Source organism: Culex pipiens, chromosome 2 (genome assembly GCF_016801865.2).
Source record: "Culex pipiens pallens isolate TS chromosome 2, TS_CPP_V2, whole genome shotgun sequence".
Classification (NCBI taxonomy): domain Eukaryota; kingdom Metazoa; phylum Arthropoda; class Insecta; order Diptera; family Culicidae; genus Culex; species Culex pipiens.
The window spans coordinates 132,708,661-132,731,162 of NC_068938.1; the positions used below are offsets into that span (position 1 = coordinate 132,708,661).

At 35.1% G+C, this 22,502-nt stretch overlaps 1 protein-coding gene across 2 annotated transcripts in view; it reads left to right on the top strand.

Moving 5' to 3' along the window:
• Window positions 1–22,502, top strand: part of LOC120425007 (uncharacterized) — a 157,116-nt gene that overhangs the window by 85,693 nt on the left and 48,921 nt on the right. The gene's annotated exons all lie outside the window — the stretch shown is intronic.

A 22,502-nucleotide genomic window follows, 5' to 3' on the forward strand; every position in this document is an offset into this window, starting at 1 on the left:
AATCCAGTTTTTTCGCGAAAACTTAACCCGTAGCCTTATGTGTGGGACAAACTTCAAATGCGTTTTTCTCAGCTTGCTGTTTTTGCATATGGGACATTTATGCGAACATGGGCAGTTTAGAACTGTTTAACAAATTTGCTTTAAAAATTCAAAGGAATTATAAAGAGATTCATAACAATTCAATCATCGAGCTTTCACCAATATTTTGGCGTTCCTCACTATAAAAACAGTTCATTCATGATACAGCTGTCGATGTAGCTTCAACGCAAACATTATTCACATCGTTCTCACTGTTCCGGCACTTTTCCCACAAAAAGCTACCAATGTTTTCGCAAGTTCAGCTCTGGTTTCTCGCTGTATGTGTATGCGATCCTCCTTTCCATACCTCGGATTGCCTCCAAGGACTGACGAAATGATGTCGACAGAAAGCGACACCAAAAGGATTCCAGGGTGAATGTACCTATTTTGGACCTATTTCAAGATCCTACCTTTTCCAGCCCACAATGTGAGCTTTCGCCACATTCTATTCATTCCTTTCAATCAACCAACGTTTGGCCACCCCTCGTGTTCCCTTGGGGGGGGGGGGCTTGGATTCCAACTGGCAGCACTGTCTCAATGGGAGACCAACCCTGCGGGGGACTTCCGAATGTGGTGAAGGCGAAAAAAAACATATTTGGGGATCCACTTTTTTTGCTGCGCTCTCATTTCGTTCAGACTCGCTCTGTTTGATGTTCGTTTTTGGCCGCACCGATTTAATTCAATATTCGAAGCCAATAGATTGCGCAGTCAAAGCGGTTCTTTCATCCCCAGCTCCCTGGGGGGAAGACGTGGCGTGGAGGGGAGGTTCTTTCTTTCGGTAGTCGGTGAATGAATTTTGGGGAAGGAAATTTGGTTGAAATCGAAACGGTAGCAACAAAAAATGGGCATCTCATTATGTGCTGCTGAGACTGTCGAATGAATGGTGGGAGGTGTTATTTCGATAGCAGCGAGGAAATCGTCACTGTCGTGCTAACTTGTCGCACGGGCATTTTGGGCCAAATTGAGTTAAGCCATTTTGTGCAGCCCACAATGCCTCACCTTTTGACCGACACAGATCCCCAATTCGATTTCAATCCTGAGATATTCAATGTCACTTTTCATATAAAAGAAGTTTCAATCTTGTCGTGCTATCTTGACACACCCTGAAAATTGATGTAAGTGCGACAATTGGCCAAAGGGATTTCAGACCAGAACGCGTTTGACACAAGTACGAGCTAGACTACCGTAATCATTTTCAATTATAACTCGGGACTCCGGCAACCAAATTCAACCAAACTTCTGGACAATGCACATAATGGTCAACCAAACAAAACGTGTTTGTTATTGTTTACATAGCATACTAGGGTATTTTAACCATTAGTGGACCCCCTAGTAGAGCCGATGCACATTTTTCACAAATTTCAATATTTTGAGCCCTTTTTCATAACCCTTTGTACAAAACAATGAAAACTGAAGTTTTTTGAACAATTTTGACTATTTGTTTCATCAGTTTATTTGTTTTTGAGCGGGAAAATAGCCATTTGAAAAAAAAAGTTTTTTTGCCTGTTATGGACCCCCTTTTCCTATAGTGGACCCGGGTCCATAATCCGATTGTGGACCCGGGTCCACTATAGGCAAACTGTTATTTTTATACCAAATTTAACCGATATTTGATGTTTTGATGGTGTAGGTCTAATGATAGATATAATGAATAAAAGATGGATTTTGCTCACATTTCATCATAAACAAATATGTTTTGTTAACAAATTTGGCTTTAAACAACAAAAAAAAATAACAGACATTTAAAAACATTTATTTCCGGAAAAGATCTGAATAAAAGGTTTCAAAAATCACTGTAAACATAAAAATAATAAAAAAATTAATTTTGATGCACCTTTTTCATATTCATTACATAAATGGTTGACCGAAACTAAACAATAGATTTGTTTACAGTTGCTGATAAAACCACGCATGTTTATTTAAAAAAATGTTTTGTTCTTGTTTTATTTTTATAAAATATCATTTCAAACTGCAATTATGATGCTTCTGTTAAGTACAATTGACTATAGTTTTGATTAATTATATTTTTTTACGGCTTCAGCATTTTTGGTACTTTTAACATGAAACAGCTTTATTTATACTCATAATTGAATAAAATATGCGTTTAGGTTGATAACAACAAGCATTTATTGTATGTTTAAGAGAAACTTTTGCTTAAATACACAGTTTTCTTCATTTTTGAAGGTTTAATTAACAGGGGTCCACTTTTGGAAAAGTTTGGATTTTCGTTGTCCTATATTGGACCCCCCTAATTTTTGCTCGAAAATGAGCAGTTCTTCGCTTTATTTTAGTAAAATTACATTATTTCAACTTGCTGGAGTTAAATAATCAGTCAAAAAATGATTGAATAGTTAATTCAATCATAAAATATAAATGCAGTTTTGTTGTGAAAATGCTAGTGGCCATGGCTGATTTCTGATGTCGAACTCAAAACACTTATTTTGGTAAAAAGGACAATTCAATATCAGTCAACATTGATTTAAATGATGCTGAACATGCCAAATAAAAGATTTGTAGGCAACAACACGCTTGAAATTGTGATTTTATTGAATTTTTCATCAAAAACCCTTCAGAGGGTCCACTATAGGAAAGGGGTCCACTAATGGATAACGTACCCTATATTTTGTGTTTATTCAAGGCCAAACATTAAACCGTGTTTTTCTCGGAACGTCAAAAAGCAACGTGGGAAAAGTTAGCACGAGAGCGTCAAAATGAGCTTGGAAGTTTAGATTAAGGTTAGCTTGAAATAAGTTTGAACAACTTTTAAGAAGCCACATTTTCTACGAATATTAGGCCATTTGGTCCTTCACATAAACCTATTATGAAGTGTCATAATATCTTGTTATGGTTTCCTGTAACACACACAAGAACCAGTATTCAATGTTCTTCCACGTGTGTTCCTCAATTGCACTCAATCAGAACGTCTCGACAACCCCAACAAGACTTGTTCAGTTCCATCCTCTTCCCTTCAGGACACGCCACTCCGAAACTCATCATGCATGAATTATTCAACCAGTCCATATAAAATCATCGCATGCACAATCGAATCGAATCCTCTTTGCAGAGAGCAAAAGAATCATGATTTTTAAGGTTCCTGATGATGATGATGACGATTATGATGATGGTGATGGCGATATCGTTTTTCCTTTTTCCGATCCGTTATGGTCCTTATCCAGTTCGAAAAGGGGAAATGGAAATGAAAATGTGTGAAAGTCCGATTTTCCGGTTTGGATATGGGACTCGAGTACTATCGTCGGAATCATCTTGAGCGGGATCTGTGTGTTTACCAGACCAGCATCATTTCGGTCCCACTTGGCTTCAAGAAAGGGGAGTTGTTTTGCGAGATGAAAGTTTCGATAAACAAACAGCACCTCGAATGATAGGGAAAGCACATTTGTAAGAACTTTTCAACGAGTTGTCAAGATATCGTTTGATTAAATATAATATAATTTTATGAGTTGTAATTGAAAAGAAGAAACATTCCAAATGCACCTCAAAGTATGTTGTTCGCTAGTTAGTGCATCCCATTGGGAGTCCGCACCCCCATCAAGATAATAGTCTCAAGTGGTTCAGACATGAGCAGCCAGTCTCATTATCAGCTTTCTTTCTGCCCCGTTCCCTGCTGCAGGTTCTAAACGAGCAATCTCAAGCGGATGGACGTGCAGAGGGCAGTGTTGCCAGCCAAAGAAGACGAGAATTGCTTTTTAAGCCTTGGTTGTTATGTTTTCAAGTATCATTCAATTAATTTTGCCACTTTTTATTCAACCTTTCGAACGTGGTGAGGTGAAGAATAAAAAACGAACTTGTTCAGTGTGGAAAAACCACGAGGCCAACGATCTACCAAGAAAGAGCTGAAAAGCGGCCACCGCACTAAATAAGAGGATGAAAAATTCCTAGCCAGCATCGCAAAGTCCTGTCTGAGTGGAACGTGATTTTCCGTAATTTTTCCCGACCACTTTTGCTTGGACACCTTCACGGCCTCACGGTGTAATGTTGTGGAGCGCTGGGAAGCTGTCGGCTGGTTTGAAGTCATGGTAGGCCACGACCACATGCGTGCTTTTTGGTTAAAGTTCGTCGATGATATGGGTAGAGCTGCTGAAAATAATGATGAAGACATAAACTGTTTTTTTAGTCAGTCCAGGATTTAAGAGCGAGTTTTTCACCGTTGTGAAACAGGTCGTATCGAGGTGCTCCGATTTGGATGAAACTTTCAGCGTTTGTTTGTCTATGCATGAGATGAACTCATGAAAAATATGAGCCCTCTACGACAAAGGGAAGTGGGGTAAAACGGGCATTGAAGTTTGAGGTCCAAAACACATGAAAAATCTTAAAATTGCTCGCATTTCCGTAAAACTTCATCAATTCCAACTCTATTAGATGCATTCGAAAGGGCTTTTGAAGCCCTTCAAAATGTGCTATAGACATCCAGGATTGGTTTGACTTTTTCTCATAGCTTTTGCAAATTACTGTTGAAAATGGTTTTTTTTTAAAACCTTAATAACTTTTGGCAACAGCCTCCAACACCCATATTCCCATAGGTCAAAAGTTAGGGAATTTCATGGACTATAAGCCTACGGTATTAACTTTTTGGCCAATCGGAGTTTTTCTCATAGTTTTTCGATTTTTCTAGAACAAACATTTTACAACGTTAGTTTTTGCTCTGTAGGCCTCCATAGTGGCACTTTTTGGTCTCAATTTTGAGCATATTCGGAATCCTCAGAAAATTTTACATTAGATTGAGGTGTTGGAATTTTGAATTTGATTGGAAAAAATGGCATTTAGAATTAATTAAAATATTATTTAGAATTTTGTCGGATTAGGGGTAAACAAATTTTCGCCTACTTGATACAGCATTTGACGTATTGATCATAGGGTAAATAAGATCTATTTCTTTTTTCAAAAATGTTTTATTTAATCATTTTTTAAATCAAAATTACAACTACAATACTTCTAACTTACGTGAAATTGACCGAGGATTCCGAATATGACAAAATTGAGACCAAAAAGTGTCGTCTTTTTGGCCTACAGGGCAAAAACTAACGTTGTAAAATGTTTGTTCTAGAAAAATCGAAAAACTATGAGAAAAACTGCGATTGGCCAAAAAGTTAATACCGTAGGCTTATAGTCCATGAAATTACCTATCTTTTGACCTATGGGAGTATGGGTGTTGGAGGCTGTTGCAAAAAGATATTAAGGTTTTAAAAAAATCCATTTTTTACAGTAATTTGCAAAAGCTAAGAGAAAAAGTCGAACCAATCCTGGATGTCTATGGCACATTTTGAAGTGCTTCAAAAGACCTTTCGAATGCATCTAAGAGAGTTGGAATTGATGAAGTTTTACGGAAATGCGAGCAATTTTAAGATTTTTTAGGTTTTTTGGACTTCAAACTTCAATGCCCGTTTTACCCCACTTCCCTTTGTCGTAGAGGGCTCATATTTGGCATGAGTTCATCTCATGCATAGACAAACAAACGCTGAAAGTTTCATCCAAATCGGAGCACCTCGATACGACCTCTAGAACAAACCGAGCAGAATCTACAAATACTGCCTCTTAAACTTATCTGCCTGCATCGTGAAAATTATTGAAGTACACTGGAACCCCGAGGGTTTGACACCAATTCGTCGTTGTAGTGCTACCTTGTCGTAAGTGCATTTTTGGCCAATTTGAGTTAAGAACGCCATTTTTTGCAGCTCACAATGCCTCACCTTTTGACCTTCACAGATTCCCAAAATTCAATTTCAATCCTCAGAGATATTCCATAAAAACCAAAAATACTCTGTGAAAGAAGTTCAAATCTTATCGTGCTATCTTGACACACCATGAAAATTGATGTAAGTGCGACATCTGACCAAAGAGATTTCAAGCCAGAGCGCGTTTGACGTTTTTGTTTACATTGCGTGCTCTAGTTTTGTTTATTCAAACATCAAACAAACATTAAAACGCGTTTTTCTCGGATCGTCAAAAAACGTCGCACGACAAGATAGCACGACAGCGTCGAATTGTTGTCAAACGAACGGGGTCACGTTTTAGTTTGACAACCTTTTTACACAAAGCTAACATTTACTGTCAAACGTTTGGTTCGATGGTTAGTGTAAGTCCCGCGTAAAAAGTGACAATTTGTACAAACTAAAAAGTGTCAAACGTAAAAGTGACCAACCACCGGGGGTAAGTGTACAGTATGACCCATAAAAAATGCGACATGTGCATATTTTCACAGAAAAATGGTTCCATTCTAAAATGTATTAAACAAACTGATTATTTTAGTATGTTTTGAAGATATTTTCATGACAGTTTTTTGCAGTTCGCCAAAACTGGGTATTGGCGGGCTACAATAATGGATGTATTTTTGGTACAAAATTTACCTTTATTTCATACCTTTTATCTTAAAAACGGAACATTTTAAAATATCCAACCCTGTGTCAAAAGCATCGTTAGAAGTCCCACTTAAATACGCCCAATCAAAAAAGTTTATAAATTTTGATAAAATTGGTCATTTTAGAAAAATAACGTCATGATTCGAAATCCGGACACTTTGTAGCATAACATTTTTGTTATAGCTGGCAAAAAATCATGTAATATGTTGGAAATGTAGAAATATCATCAGAATGTAGCTTAAACAGTCAATTTCAAGAAAATGCATACAAAATATGTCTTTTCTAACAATTTTTCATCACAATTTGAAAATTAAAATGACTTGTTGTGCTTCGAATCCCGGACACTGATAAAAGCAGATTCGAAATCCTGACACTTTTGCTTCGAATTCCGGACACTCGATTTTACTTATGAATTGCACAAATTTAGACTGAAATGTTAGTGAAAGGCATTCTCTAGCTCTCAAATAAGCTGTTAACATCAAAACAATCGATAGTTTATATAAAAATTTGCTAGAATTTAAGAAATTGTAACCACACATTTCTGCTGTGCCTTCCCGGTTCTTCGAACGCCTATGAAATATTTCAAGTGAAATGTTTCGCATTTTTTGTAAATTTACATTTTTATTGTATTTAATTGTTTTGACATTAACTATAGCGTTCAAACAAACTATATATAAAAGTTTATATTGGAATTCATCAAATCACACAGTTTTGACATTCATAATGCGAACTTATATCCAAATAATTGATAAAACAAGATGAAGTGTCTGGGTTTCGAAGCGTCCGGGAATTCGAATCATGACGTTACGCCATTTAAGGAATCATCTTGAGTGATTCGGTCAAAATAATTTAATAACTTAAAACCTATGTCGATGGCTCTAAAGGGTGCCCAACGGCTCTATACTGTTAAAAGTCATATCAGGGCATCAGTTAGGGCAATTACCATCGTTTGTGTCATACTATCTTGTTGCGATTTCAGCGATAACCTGAACATGTTTGTCTACCAAAAGTTGCGTCTTTTAATTACGGAAATTTTTGTACCCAAATATGTCATCGCTGAAATTTCAATGTTATCGCAGTTTTACCGATTTTGTATTCCTGAATTTGCGCGCGGCGGAAAACCCAGTTTTTATTTTCAAAAAATCATATCTCGGAATATTGAAAACATAACTTCACTATTTTTGATACGTTATGTTAAATTTTTCGAGGAATCTGATAAAAATATTTTCAGACTTTGGCTCTTTGGTCCCGAGATCTTCAAAATAACATTTTAAGTTTTCATTTGACCTTTTCAAATGTAAGGCTAGATATTTGACATTTTTAACTATTTTTCCTTAAAAGCCTATCTTATACCCTATCGTTTGCGCTCAAGATAGCTTAAATCGGTTAAAATGGGGTGGGGAGTTATAATTTTTTTTTTTTTTTTTTTGAAAAAAAGGTGTTTTTTTTTGGACCACTCTGATACGGTGTAGGCCAAACAAAATAAAATACTAAAAAAATATTAAGCTGCTTTTTTCTGGTGTCATTTTGTCTCCTTGGAAACGAGCTTGATTTTCAATAAATGTGAATCGAAGATTTTTTTAACTTTTATTCTTTAAAGGGTCCGTTTTATCAAAATAAACATTTTTATGTATGTTTCTATTGTGAAATTGTCTCAGGAACACGAATATGATAAAATTATCACCAGAAAATGGGATCTAAAGGGTCCCCCGAGCAAAAATTTACAACCAAACTTCACTAAAAGTAAAAGTGTCTATTTAATATGTAAAACTGCCTTACCCAAAGCGTTCTCAGTCTCAGATGGTAGTCCCAGATGTCCCCTACAAGCTACAGGTCGAACCGAGTTGATATCTGGATGGAACACTTTTTTATTTGAGTTTGAAAATTATGCTATTTTTCACTAAAATGCCAATAACTTTCTTTAGATTTAACCAATCGAGATGCTCTACCCTGCATTTTGTTGCATTTTTTGAGCCCTTTCAGATGCATTTTGAATTTTGAAATTAAATCTAGTTTTGCCTAAGTTACAGCCATTTTGAGATTTTTGACGTTTTTGAACCTTCAAACTTTGTGTCCCGATTTGCCCCACTACCCGCAGACATGCATTGGCACCGCGCGCGGCTAGCACGCGTGCTATTTTAGCGAATAGCACTGCGCTTTCAATCATAGCACTCGCCCTTGCACTCTAACGAAACTGGTAACTAAGACGCTTTTTTCATTTGTGTATCTTGAATTGAGTGACGTCGACTAGTGGAACCTCACGCAAATATTTCTATCCATTTTTATCTGATGGTTTAGTGCAGTGCTTGCGTTCTAGATTTGGAAGTAAGAGGTCCATGGTTCTATTCTCAGCAAGGTAACTTTTTTCATTGTGTTGTAATAAAAGCGCATTTTTTTCTTTTAGAAAATCTTCAAAAAACATAAAGAAAAGTCTTTAAAAATGGCAAAAGAACTTGAAAATTTGTTAGATTTTCAGTACTTGGGCGAGCGGATCAACACTTGTGGCCCGCAAACAGTATCCCAATTTATGGAAAGGTAATAAATTAACCACCAAGACTAGTGAAATGTCTTGGGCGTGCTATATGGGAGTGCTAACAAATAGCACTAGCACTGTGCAATGCGCAGTGTGCGTAGAACTTGAGGTAAGTGCTAATCTTAAGTGCCAGTGCAGAGCGTGCCCGTTGACCTAGAGTGCTCATATTTTGGCCAGATGCTAGTTTTATATGTACAAACAACCTCTGAAAATTTCAGGTAGATTGTTGAGGTCCAAACGACGTCCCATACAAAGAGGTATGCCCTGTTCGTGGACTCGCTCTTAAAATATTAGGTACTTTTCATCTATTAACAAAACAAATTTGAAAACATTTGGTTGTAGCTTTGCCGAGATATAGCTATTTGAAGTTAACAGTTTCAAAAAACGGGTGCCACGATATCTCAACATTGCTTCGACCAAATCGGCTCAAAATTTTGGTGAAGACTCGTTAAACCGGTCTCGTTTGCATGACGAAGACCGATTTTCAGAAAGTTTATTTTTAAAAAAGATAAAAATATTTTTCTGTTTTTCATATAAAAAATCGCCAGTTTTTGATTTTTGTATTTTTCGAAAATTCAAAATGTCGAAATTTCAAAATCGGGCTTCGTCATGCACATGGAATATGTCTTGGGAGTCTTTACCCAAAATTTCAGCCAATTTGGTCCGTCCCATCTCGAGATATCGTGGCACCCGTAAATTAACTTGGTGTTCAGAGAAAAACGTTCAGAAAGTTAGACAGTTTGCTTTGCGCATGGCAAAACTCTGAGCTTAAATCGCATCTAACGCATACCTTCATGAAACTTTCAGGAGTGTTTGAAAATCATCTTTTAAGTTGAATTAATAAATTTTCCGTAATATGAATTTTTGTGATTTTCTACATGTATGTAACCCTAAAAATAACATCTGAACACATTAAATCTGATTTTAATACGAAAAATTATGACTTTCAAATTCACCCCGAGATTCAAAATGGGACATCTCAACGCAGCAATTTTTTAAACACTACTAATCTAATCTAATCTAATCTAATCGAACACAAGCGCAGCCAGTCCGAAGAAAGCATCCTGGAAGAACTTGTGGTAAGATTACGCCTCAAGTCCTTTCTTGTCAATATTAATGATTACAGTACATCCGAGTTACCCCGAAAATGTATAGCAAAAATTAAAGCGGCCAGGCCTACTGCGTTGCATTAACCGCAGAGACAGATTCTGTGAACGGATCACATTTCACAGAATCATCAGGGGAGGAAGGATGCGTGGACATACCGTACCAAACGCTCCGAATCAGTTGTGGTGTGGTGTGTTAGTGTAAATTTGGCAGATAATAATATTTAGAGGCGGGGGGGGGGGTAGGAGGGGGAGGAAATGAGGATAGGAGAAGGGGAAGTTGGGAAAGGGATAATATGGATATATCATTTGATCAATAGAATATTATATAAAATAAGGGAAAAAAAATCTTCTATCACATAATGATAGAAGAAATGGGTAGTTCTCACCAAATCAAGATTCAGATTCAACGATCCATAATAAACCTCCTTCACAAGCAAAATTCCGATTCATCGGCTTGGTAGATTTCGTAGGGATCGGAACCCAGCATTCCAATTTCCTTGGAACAGCTTCCCGACGTCTTCAACGATATCCATACGAAAAGAAAGTAGAAATCCCTTCTAGACCAACACTCGGAAGACTTCACTCTTTCTGCAGAAATGTCCAGTTCTTCGCTTTGGCAGCTTACACCTCACAAAGTTTTCCGCGGATGATGACATTACAACCAACTCAAAAAAAGGCAAAATACGGATCTAATATCTGGTTTAGACACTTTAATTTTCTAAAATTTTCCTAGAAGGTTAATTTTAAATTCGAAAAAAAACATGACGCAGCAAAAAAATTTCACGCCCGCACGCACCGATTACTACGATCAACCTATCGCAGCAATTTTTTAAACACTACTATTTTTTTATTCAAAAATAGTGCATGGACCTTTTGTGGCCCACCTCAGTACATGTTTTAAAATTATTTCTTGAGAAAAACCTTACCAATTGGAAATGGAAAACATGTTAATTTCACCCCGGTATACGGCACTCCTGAATCAAGGCGGAACATTTTTTCTATTGGACTTTAAAAAAAACTCTTGAATTTTTTTAAGGTTTGTAAGTTTTTTTGTAAGTTAGACAGTTGGTTGCCAGTTATCTGACCCACATATTTCAAATAACAAATTTTGGTAAGAATATCAGTGTTGATAAAAGATACAATTTTTAAATTTTACTTTTCTATTCAATGAAAATGTATTAAACTGCTTTTAAAATATATAAAAAAAAATTCAAGCCAAACATTTTGAAATGTTTGAATTTTAGTGCAAACGAGAGCTTTGCGAGTTTTTTCCAAGCGATTTTATAGCCTAACCTCAACGAGGAAAGCAAAAACCGGCCATTTTAAAAGTGTTACTATTTGTTCTGAATTGTTCTCCTCTTAACCTGCAACCCTGCAACTTTGCTCATAAATAAATTCCTTCCAAGACCCCTTGTAATTTGCATCAGTTCACTCTCTTTCTAAGCGTTTCTTTAAAACAAAGTCCTCACATCAAATTATTTTTTTGTATTGATTTTATTATGAATTTTGAAGCTTCAACAACTGTATGATAAATGCTTCAAAAAACTTGCTATTTTCTTGTCTAGTCGTATTCTAGAAATAAACAAAGAGTATTCTTCGCTCAAATAAATAAACATACGCTGCTTCGGAAAGTGTCTCTTTCTTCCATCGAACACATTATAAAACATGAGAATACCTTCTTAACTGTAAAGAAAAGAAAAAGCAAAGCAAATCAAGAAAGAAAGCAGCACAAAACCTCGTCCCAAACGAGTAAACGATTTCGAACAGCTTACAGCTCAACAATTTTTGCCCCGACAAAAGCTGCTTTTCCCTTTTTTTCTCCACCGGAGACCAAATCGGATCCGCTTTTCCAAGGGACAAATTTTCCGCCGGCAATATTGAGGGAAAAAAAGAGTCGACTGAGTGACGACTGACTTGGCAGCGACGTGACGTGACGTGGAACTTCCAAAAAGCGATTGTTGTGCCACGTTTTTCCTTTCTCGGTCTCCCCCCGGGGGGGTACCGATTTTCCAAGAAGCCAACCGAGCTGGGCTGGGTGTCAAAGGAAAATTTCCGAGGCCATTTCCGAGGCTCCTTGGAATTTTTCCCAGTGTGTCCGCATCGATGGTTCGGATTCTTTGCGGGGTTTTCGATACTTTTAGCTCGGGGCTCGGCGCGAGAGTTTGCAAAGTCGATCGATTGAAAAGCGAAAGCCACTCGTCGGAAATTCTCGAAATAGATCACATCGCATCGCAAAACAGAGGGTGAAACAGTTGCTAGTGGGATGGAATTTGTGGGAGTGGTAAAGGTTAAGGAGTAAATATTTGACTCGAAATGTTGGATTTCACTCGTTACAGCATTGTGGAAAATGTAGCTATATTAGGGAAAATTCTCACATGTTCGGCTGGTTAAGGATCCGGTTCTATTTTTATCCAAATATTGTCTTTACAAACAAATTATTTTGCATAAAACACTTGATGTTAACTGGTTTGCTCCTATTCTACTCAGATGGATGGAATTACATGCTGTTACCATTATGTGGTATGCGAGGGATAAAATTACTAAAAATACTATAGAATTGTTCAAAAAAAAGTTGCCTACATGCTTATGGTGTTGACAGCAAAATTTGTTCAGTTGATTTTGAGAGAGAAATTCGTAAAAAAATCAGGCAAAAAATCAATTTGTATCCTGTTGCCAATGAAAAATGACGTCTTCCTGAATCAATATGAATAACGTCATGATTCGAAATCCGGACTCTTTGTAACATATCATTTTTGTTATAGCTGACAAAAAATCATGTAATAAGTTGGAAATGAAGAAATATCATCAAGATGTAGTATTAACAGTCAGTTTTAAGAGAATGCATGCAAAATATGTCTTTTCTAACAATTTTTCATCAGAATTTGAAAATTAAAATGATTTGTTGTGCTTAAAATCCCGGACACTGGTAAAAGCTGATTCGAAATCCGGACACTCGTTTTTGCTAATGAATCGCACAAATTTGGACTGAAATGTTAGTGAATGGCATTCTTTAGGTCTCAAATAAGCTGTTAACATCAAAACAATCGATATTTTGTATAAAAATTTGCTTGAATTTAAGGAAATCAAAACCATAAATTTCTGCTTTGCCTTCCCGGTGCTTCAGAGGCCTATGAAATATTTCACGTGAAATGTTTCGCATTTTTGGTAATCTTATCGTTCAAACAAACTTTAAATGAAAGTTGAAGTTAGAATTCATCAAATAACCCATTTTTGACATTTATAATGCGAACTTATATCCAAATAATTGATAAAACAAGATGAGGTGTCCGGGTTTCGAAGCGTCTGGGAATTCGAATCTTGACGTTACAGAACAGTGTTTGTAAGATTCTATCGATCGATATTTTCCAATGTTTTAGAGCAAAATTTTATGAAAACAGTCAACTTTTAAGTAAATCGCGAGTTCTAAACGATTGGGAAATTTTAATCATACCATATTTATCAGATCTTTTCCCAAGACACACATTTTTAAATACCCGAGCATAATAACACATACCCAGTTTGCCAGGTTGCCCAGTAATAGATGGTAATATACCACGAAATCAAACCCAAAAAAGTTATGGGAAAGACCAAGCAATACCAAATCCTGCACTTCCAAGGGCAAATGAATACCAGACAAATAACAACTTTCCGGGAAAATAAAAATCTCATTAAACAAAAAAATGAGAATTCTCTATAGAATTACAGCGGGAGCTCAATTTGGCTAATGGGATTACAGTGAGAAATGGGTAGAATTTTGATGCTATTTTTAAATCCTTTGAACAGGCAGAAAAATGAAGTCTTGCATGGGGGGGAGCTCAATTTGGCTAATGGGATTACAGTGAGAAATGGGTAGAATTTTGATGCTATTTTTAAATCCTTTGAACAGGCAGAAAAATGAAGTCTTGCATGGAGAGCCAAAAAATATCAGGTAAAGAAAACCAGAGGATTACTGGAATCGATCCCATGACAGGTAAAGTGAAGATACCATTTAGCGACCCGTTTACCAACTGAGCAATCAACGCTTGTTGAAAACGAGCTGCTGCTGCATCAATTTGTTCTAGCTGCAGGCAAAAATATCAGGAAATTCAAAGAAAGAGAAACAAACTAAACCAGAACGAGAAAGGCTATAGCCCAGGCAGCGTGGCATTTTTCGTGGGATTTTTGAGGATGCACGATTCCAACTGAATAGGATTCAACACAAATCCAACATTTATAAGGATGTTAGAACAAAGTTTGAATACCATATGCATACCATCATTTTGGTATTGAACGAGCTATTTTATCAAATTAACAAAGATTGACATTGTTTTTTTGAGTTCATCGATTATGACGAAAAATGTACACATTGTTAAGTCAAATCCATTCTTAAACTTGAAATTTTTCACGTTAAAACGATTGTTAAATGTTTTTCTTATCATTTTCATCCGTTTCAGCATACTTTTAAGAATGTTAAACATCATTTTAAATAAATTTTTGAATGAACCACGTTTATTTTATAATATTTTTATTTGAAATACCCTTAAAAATACCAATGTATGGTATTCCCGAAATTATAAAGATCATTAAATGACATTTTAAACCAAAAATAAAAAAGTTGGTATTAATTTGGAGTAGATTTACGCTTCTACGTTTTTGAGTAAGTATCAGTATGTGAAATTCGATATTTTCTTAAAATTTATCCAATAACAAAAAAAATACCAAAATTTGGTATGATACCACAGATTGGTTTTAACTTACACTTTAGACATTTTTCAAGGGCTCGCGAATACCAAAATTTGGTATTGATACCATTGAATGGTATTATTTTGCATTTCTCTTGTTATTTACCCATGCTCGGGCCCGAGCAGGGGTAAATAACACGGGAATACCAAATTTTGGTATAACTTGGGCAAATAACAGGGACCAAAATGTGCCCTTCGTTGCCCAGTAATAGATAGAGCAATTCCAGCTCAAATCAGGAATTTTTCTGATACTTTTGTACCCGACCCTCTTCGATTTCAATGAAACTTTGTAGACATGTTATCCTAGTCCTATATGAGCCATTTTTGTGTATATGGAGCCAATAGAACTCGAAAATAACATTTGAGGAGGGCGTAAGTTATTTAAATATTTTTGTATTTTGTAATTTAAAAATTTCTGTACATCGAAGCCGATGCGTCGTATCAAAAAGTGGTCAAAGACAAACTTGTAGGAAATTGGACGGACTTTCTGAAAAAAATACACTGAAACAAAAATACACGCCACATCTATGAGATTTTTTGATTTTTAAGTCTAAAACTTAAATTTGAATGTGATGTCACGATTTTTTTTCGTTCAAAATTTTTGAGGAAATAGCCTAAAATGTTACTAAAAGACTGACGAAAAATGCAGGATGGTATGTCTCTCCTAAAAAAATACAAAAATCATTTACTAAAACTGTTTTTTTGAAAAGTGGTCTAAACGTCAAAATTTTAAAAAACCGGTAGTGGGAATCGATTCTCCAGACAATTTTACATAAAGTCTCCGTATTGACCATTATCCTATGTCCAATCCTTGGGAAGATACAGCGGTTTTAAAAATAAAAATGTTGAAAAAACGGGATTTTTGGTGGTTTTTTGGCATTTTCTATATGACAGACTTGGTTTTTCAGTCTCGTAAATATTTTTAACGGAAAGGTCGGCCAATTTCCCATAAGTTTGTCTTTGACAGCATTTCAATTGGATGTTAAAGCTTACAGATATAAGCTTAATTACATTGCTTATAACTGAAAATAGAATTTTTTTTTCAGTGTGGTAGAAACCAGAATAGTAAATTTGATTACGTAAATATAAAAACGATATAAATCAAAAAGCTGTCAAAGGCAAACTTATGGGAAATTGGACGACCGAGACGAGACTGAAAAACCAAGTCTGTCATATAGAAAATGCCAAAAACCACCAAAAATCCCGTTTTTTCAACATTTTTATTTTTAAAACCGCTGTATCTTCCCAAGGATTGGACATAGGATAATGGTCAATACGGAGACTTTATGTAAAATTGTCTGGAGAATCGATTCCCACTACCGGTTTTTTAAAATTTTGACGTTTAGACCACTTTTCAAAAAAACAGTTTTAGTAAATGATTTTTGTATTTTTTTAGGAGAGACATACCATCCTGCATTTTTCGTCAGTCTTTTAGTAACATTTTAGGCTATTTCCGCAAAAATTTTGAACGAAAAATAATCGTGACATCACCTTCAAATTTAAGTTTTAGACTTAAAAATCAAAAAATCTCATAGATGTGGCGTGTATTTTTGTTTCAGTGTATTTTTTTTTTTTTTCAGAAAGCCCGTCCAATTTCCTACAAGTTTGTCTTTGACCACTTTTTGATACGACGCAACGGCTTCGAGATACAGTAATTTTTAAATTACAGAATACAAAAATATTTAAATACCTTACGCCCTTCTCAAATGTTATTCTCGAGTACTATTGGCTCCATATACACAAAAATGGCTTATATAGGACTAGGATAACATGTCTACAAAGTTTCATTGAAATTGGAGAGGGTCGGGAACAAAAGTACCAGAAAAAATCCTGATTTGAGCTGGAATTGCTCGATAGCAAAATACCATGAAATCATACCAAGGTCTTGTATGTGGAAGGGCACAACAATACCAAACCATGTAATTCCAAAGGTAAAATAACACCACAAAATAAAACCATTTCAATACCAAGTTGAGGTCTTCTGGATTTTTGAACATTGCTTGAATACCAAAACTTGGTATTGCTATGGTTTAATTTTTAGGTATTCCCGCGCATTTGAAAAATCAGATTCTGGTATTCCTGTGGTCTTCCACGAACATGATTTTGGTTTGATTTCATGGTATTTTACCATCTATTACTGGGCAACCAAGAACACATTTTGGTCGCTGGTATTTGCACAAGAAATACCAAAATTTGGTATTTTCATACCATTTTTAGTACAACTGTTGCAGTTAGTGAAAAAACGGAAATGATCCATATGCAACAGCCAAATCTACTCACCTGATGATCCCATGTTGTTTTTAGTGATATTCTTCACCACATCGAATTCATTTGTCGTTGATGAACGGCCTGTGCTTGAAGTTCTTGAAGCTTCTAAAAAATAACAAGATTGGAAAATAAGTGTTATTAAAATGAAACTGGATTGAAATTCACCAAAGTTCAATAATCTTTCGATTAACTCGTTTTTCGAAGTATTTGGTTATCCCAACTTAGAGAAATTTCAACGATTTAAAAAAAAATCTTAGTGGATCTTTAACATTTTTGAGTTTCAAGTCATTTTAGCGCACAATTATTTATCTCGTCAAAATTTATAAAAAATTTCACTTAGTTTCAGAGGAATTTCATGAAACACTTCAATACCAAAATAATACCAAAATGTGACATTCACAATTTCAAGTCATTTCTATAGGGGGTATATCAAAAATGTTTAAAATCAAGTTTGAAAATTTTGGTTTTCAATGAAAGCATTCGCTTTGAGATATCATTTTAGCGCAAAATTAATTATTTTGCCAAATTTGGTCAAAATTTTCCCATAGTTTCAGAGGAATTTGATAAAAAACTGTTATACCAAAAGAATACCAATATGTGGTGTTCGACCATTGACAAATTCTGCAAATTGCAATATCAAAACAATACCTTAAATTGGTATGATAGCACATTTTGCTCTTGCATAATCCTCAAGACAAATTTTAATGGGTCCATGGTTATTTACCCACGCTCGGGTTACTTGCAACTTGTTCCATAAACTTATTTTTATAATTAAAAATTTAAATCACCATAAAAAGCCTGAACGGGAACACTTTTTGAAAAATTTAGATAAATGAAAGTGTGAAAAAATATTTAAACTTCCAGCACAGCTGAGAGTGATAACAAAAAACCTGATGGAAAGAAGCTCCCGAGAAACAGGAAACGGAAACACTCCACATTGCCATCGTCACTATCGCCATAACAGGTTCATTCGCCAAACCAGCTCCTGTTTGTTTATCCAAATTGGCTGTCTGATGCTTGCGCCACGTGTCACGTCCTCCGTGAGTACCTCCACGTGGGACACCCGATTCTTTTTCGTTGGCAGGACACTTGACAGAGCTGTGTGACCGCACCTCAGCGGCGAATCTGACGATGATGATAGTCCGGGAGGACGTGCATGCAAAATAACTGAACTCTGTCGATCGATTTCCAATAGAGTTCTGCCCGATGCAAACAAAGGGGGTCACGAAACCCGCGGGAAGTCCGGCAACAACAAAACCGGAAGAGCACGTTTCGTTCAGCAGCAGCAGCTGATAGCTTGTGCAGAGGAGAATATTTTCGCATGCTGATTGAATGTTTTTATATTCATATTCCATTTTTGGTGCAGCAATTGCAGCAGTAGAATCGCAGTAGTGCGCTGTTGAAATGTTTGGCCGGAATGCAAAACAGCTGAAGCAAAGCTTTTTGTGAATTGTGATGTGTTTTGCCCACGTTTGAAGCAGGAACTGGGAGTTGATTTTAAAGAAGAATGTATTTATTTTGAGCAAAGGTCAATCCACCGCAAATTTCCCAAAAAAAAGTCACAAATTTAGGAAAGAGAAACATTAACAATATTTAAATTCATTGAAATAGATTTTACCGTTAGTTTATTTATTTATTTTTTTGTCACAGTCCAACCGGGAAAAAAACTCACAGAAAAAACGATAACTTGTTATCCCACCAGCTGAACCTTGAAGAGTGAGAAAATCACGACAGGACCATAAATTTGCACCACTCCTCCCCAAATGTGTTTTCCCCCCACCCGTTCCTCCCCGGGACAGCTTGGCGACACGAACCAAATCATGATCATTATCCTCGCGTTTATCTTTTTTTTTCTTCCTGTCGCGCCAGGAATAACGACGACGATGGCGACGAACACCACGTGGCGTGAGATGCGACACACGCGCGGAATAAGAAATTAGGTTGATTTTTTTCTCACACTTGAAAGCTTTTTTGAAGTGAGCTTTCGTGGCGCGCATGCAGGCAAGATTTTTGAAATGAAAAAAAAAAATCCGATTTTTTTTTCTAAGCCTCCCGTTTTAACGTACTAATATTGTTGATTTTTATGTTGCGAATAAGATAAATGCTAATATTATTTTTTATTTTCTTGTTGTTTCCAACTTTAGCTATAAATTTGAATTAAATATTTTATTAATTTCAACACCCTTTCTTTTCATCGACTTCGATAAGGGCCAAGGGACAAAAACTTTAAATAAAATTTGAGGTAGCCTTACCTAAAATTAGTATAAGTTATCCTCAAAATGTAATAAAAATAATTCAGCCATACGTTAAACTACTAACCAACTTTTACAGCCCTACAATCATTTACATTGTAGAAGTATTTATTGAGCGTTTTATAATTTTCGGACAGCATTAATACAACGTTTAAATTTTTAACAGTCGAACAAAGAGCAATTCCAGCCAAAAACCATATTTTTAGGTACTTTTTACCTTTTTTAAATGTTTTTGTAATTCGTAATTTAAATATTTCTGTATCTCGAAGCCGTTGCATCGTATCAAAAACTGGCTTTCTGAAAAAAATACACTGAAATTAAAAAACACGCCACTTTTTATGAGATTTTCGGATTGTTAAGCTTAAAAGTCAAATTTGAGGGTGAGCCCACGATTTTTTTCGCTCAATTTTTTTGTGAAAATAGCCTAAGACGTTACACAAAGACTCACGAAAAATGCAAAAATCATTTACTGAAACTGTTATTTTAAAAGTGCTCTAAATGCCAAAATTTTCAAAAACCGAATACGGAAAACGATTCTCGAGACAATTTTACATAAAAGTCTCTATATTTATCACTTTCCTAAGTCCAATCCTTGTGAAGTTACAGCGGCTTTAGAAATAACAATTTTGAATTGGTTTTGGACAATTTCTATATGACAGACTAGATTTTTCAGTCTCGTAAATATTTTTAACAGAAAGCTTGTCTAATTTCCCATTAGATTATCTTTTTGCATTACTCATAACTGAAAACTGAATATTTTTTTCAGTGTAGTTCAGTGGATGGTAATAACCTGGATAGTAAGTTTGCTTAAATCATAAAAAAGAGTTATTCCGAAAAGTGGTCATAGACAATCTTATGGGAAATTGGACGAGTTTTCCAGTAAAAATATTTACGAGACTGAAAAATCATGTCTGTCATATAAAAATTGTCAAAAACCATCAGAAATTTTTTTTTCAACATTTTTATTTTTAAAACTGCTGTAACTTCACAAGGTTTGGACTAAGGACAGTGGTCAGTATGGAGACTTACATGTAAAATTGTCTGAAAAATCGATTAACATATTCGGTTTTTGAAAATTTTGACGTTTAGAGCCCTTAAAAAAAACAGTTTCAAAAATTCAAATTTTGTGCGTATTTTTGTAACCTATTAGGCTATTTTCACAAAAAAAATGAACGAAAAAAAATTATGGTCTCACCCTCAAATTTGTCTTTTAAGCTTAAAAATCCAAAAATCTCATAAAAGTGAAGTGGTTTTTTCTTTCAATGTATTTTTTCGGAAAGTCGGTCAAATTTCCTACAAGTTTGTCTTTGACCAGTTTTTGATACGATGTAACGGCGCACTTACGCTATTCTCAAATGTCATTATCGAGTGAAATTGGCTTCATATACACAAAAATGGCTTACATAAGCGTAGGATAACATGTCTTCAAAGTTTCATTGAAATCGGAGAGGGTCCGGTACAACTGATTCCCTATTTGGCATGGAATTGCTCCAAATTAAAAATAATGAAAAACTAGTTTCAGAAAAGCATAATTTAGAAAATTCAATTCAAATCAAATCATCAAATCTTGAACAAATTTGAGCATCATAGTTCAAGGCAAAATTTGATGAAATATTGCTCAAAGTTGATTTTTCTGACAATGGATTAGGTGAAATATACCCATTTAAATCACTCTAAGCCGTTCGACCAATTCTCATCACTTTTGCCATTTTCCGCCATTAAATCAACATTTTCAGATGTATCAACAATGGAGAGTTGCTTGCTCACTTTTATTTGAGCTATTAATTACCCTGGAACAGTCAAAAACACTTTATAAAAGCTGTAATTCATGATCAAAGTGCTGATAGGCCGATAATAGAAATAGGCTGAAAAAGGGTATAGTTCCCCTATTTTTTGAAAACATTATAATACTTGATTTTATAGGAATTTACCTCTACAAATGCTTAAATTTACCTCTTATATGATGTAATTTTATGTCATATATGGCGCAAATTTACCACTGAAAATTATGAAATTTTCCTATAAATGGTGAATTTTACATCTACAATTTTTTAATTTCAGGAAAAGAGAACAAGAGGATAGGTATCGAATTGTCATCAATTATAGAGCAGTTCTCTAGGATTTCGGTCATTCGATTTTTTTTGTATTTTTTAATCCGACTGAAACTTTTTTGGTGCCTTCGGTATGCCCAAAGAAGCCATTTTGCATCATTAGTTTGTCCATATAATTTTCCATACAAATTCGGCAGCTGTCCATACAAAAATGATGTATGAAAATTCAAAAATCTGTATCTTTTGAAGGAATTTTTTGATCGATTTGGTGTCTTCGGCAAAGTTGTAGGTATGGATACGGACTACACTGGAAAAAAATAATACACGGTAAAAAAAATTTGGTGATTTTTTTATTTAACTTTTTATCACTAAAACTTGATTTACAAAAAAACACTATTTTTAATTTTTTTTATTTTTTGATATGTTTTAGAAGGCATAAAATGCCAACTTTTCAGAAATTTCCAGGTTGTGCAAAAAATCACTGACCGAGTTATGAATTTTTTAATCAATACTGATTTTTTCAAAAAATCGAAATTTTGGTCGTAAAAATTTTTCAACTTCATTTTTCGATGTAAAATCAAATTTGCAATCAAAAAGTACTTTACTAAAATTTTGATAAAGTGCACCGTTTTCAAGTTATAGCCATATTTAAGTGACTTTTTTGAAAATAGTCGCAGTTTTTCATTTTTTTAAATTAGTGCACATGTTTGCCCAGTTTTGAAAAAAATATTTTTGAAAAGCTGAGAAAATTCTCTATATTTTGCTTATTCGGACTATGTTGATACGACCTTTAGTTGCTGAGATATTGCAATGCAAAGGTTTAAAAACAGGAAAATTGATGTTTTCTAAGTTTCACCCAAACAACCCACCATTTTCTATCGTCAATATCTCAGCAACTAATGGTCCGATTTTCAATGTTAATATATGAAACATTTGTGAAATTTTCCGATCTCTTCGAAAAAAATATTTTTGGAATTTTCAAATCAAGACTAACATTTCACAAAGGCCAAACATTCAATATTACGCCCTTTTAAAATGTTTGTCTTGATTTGAAAATTCCAAAAATATTTTTTTCGAAAAGATCGGAAAATTTCACAATTGTTTCATATTTTAACA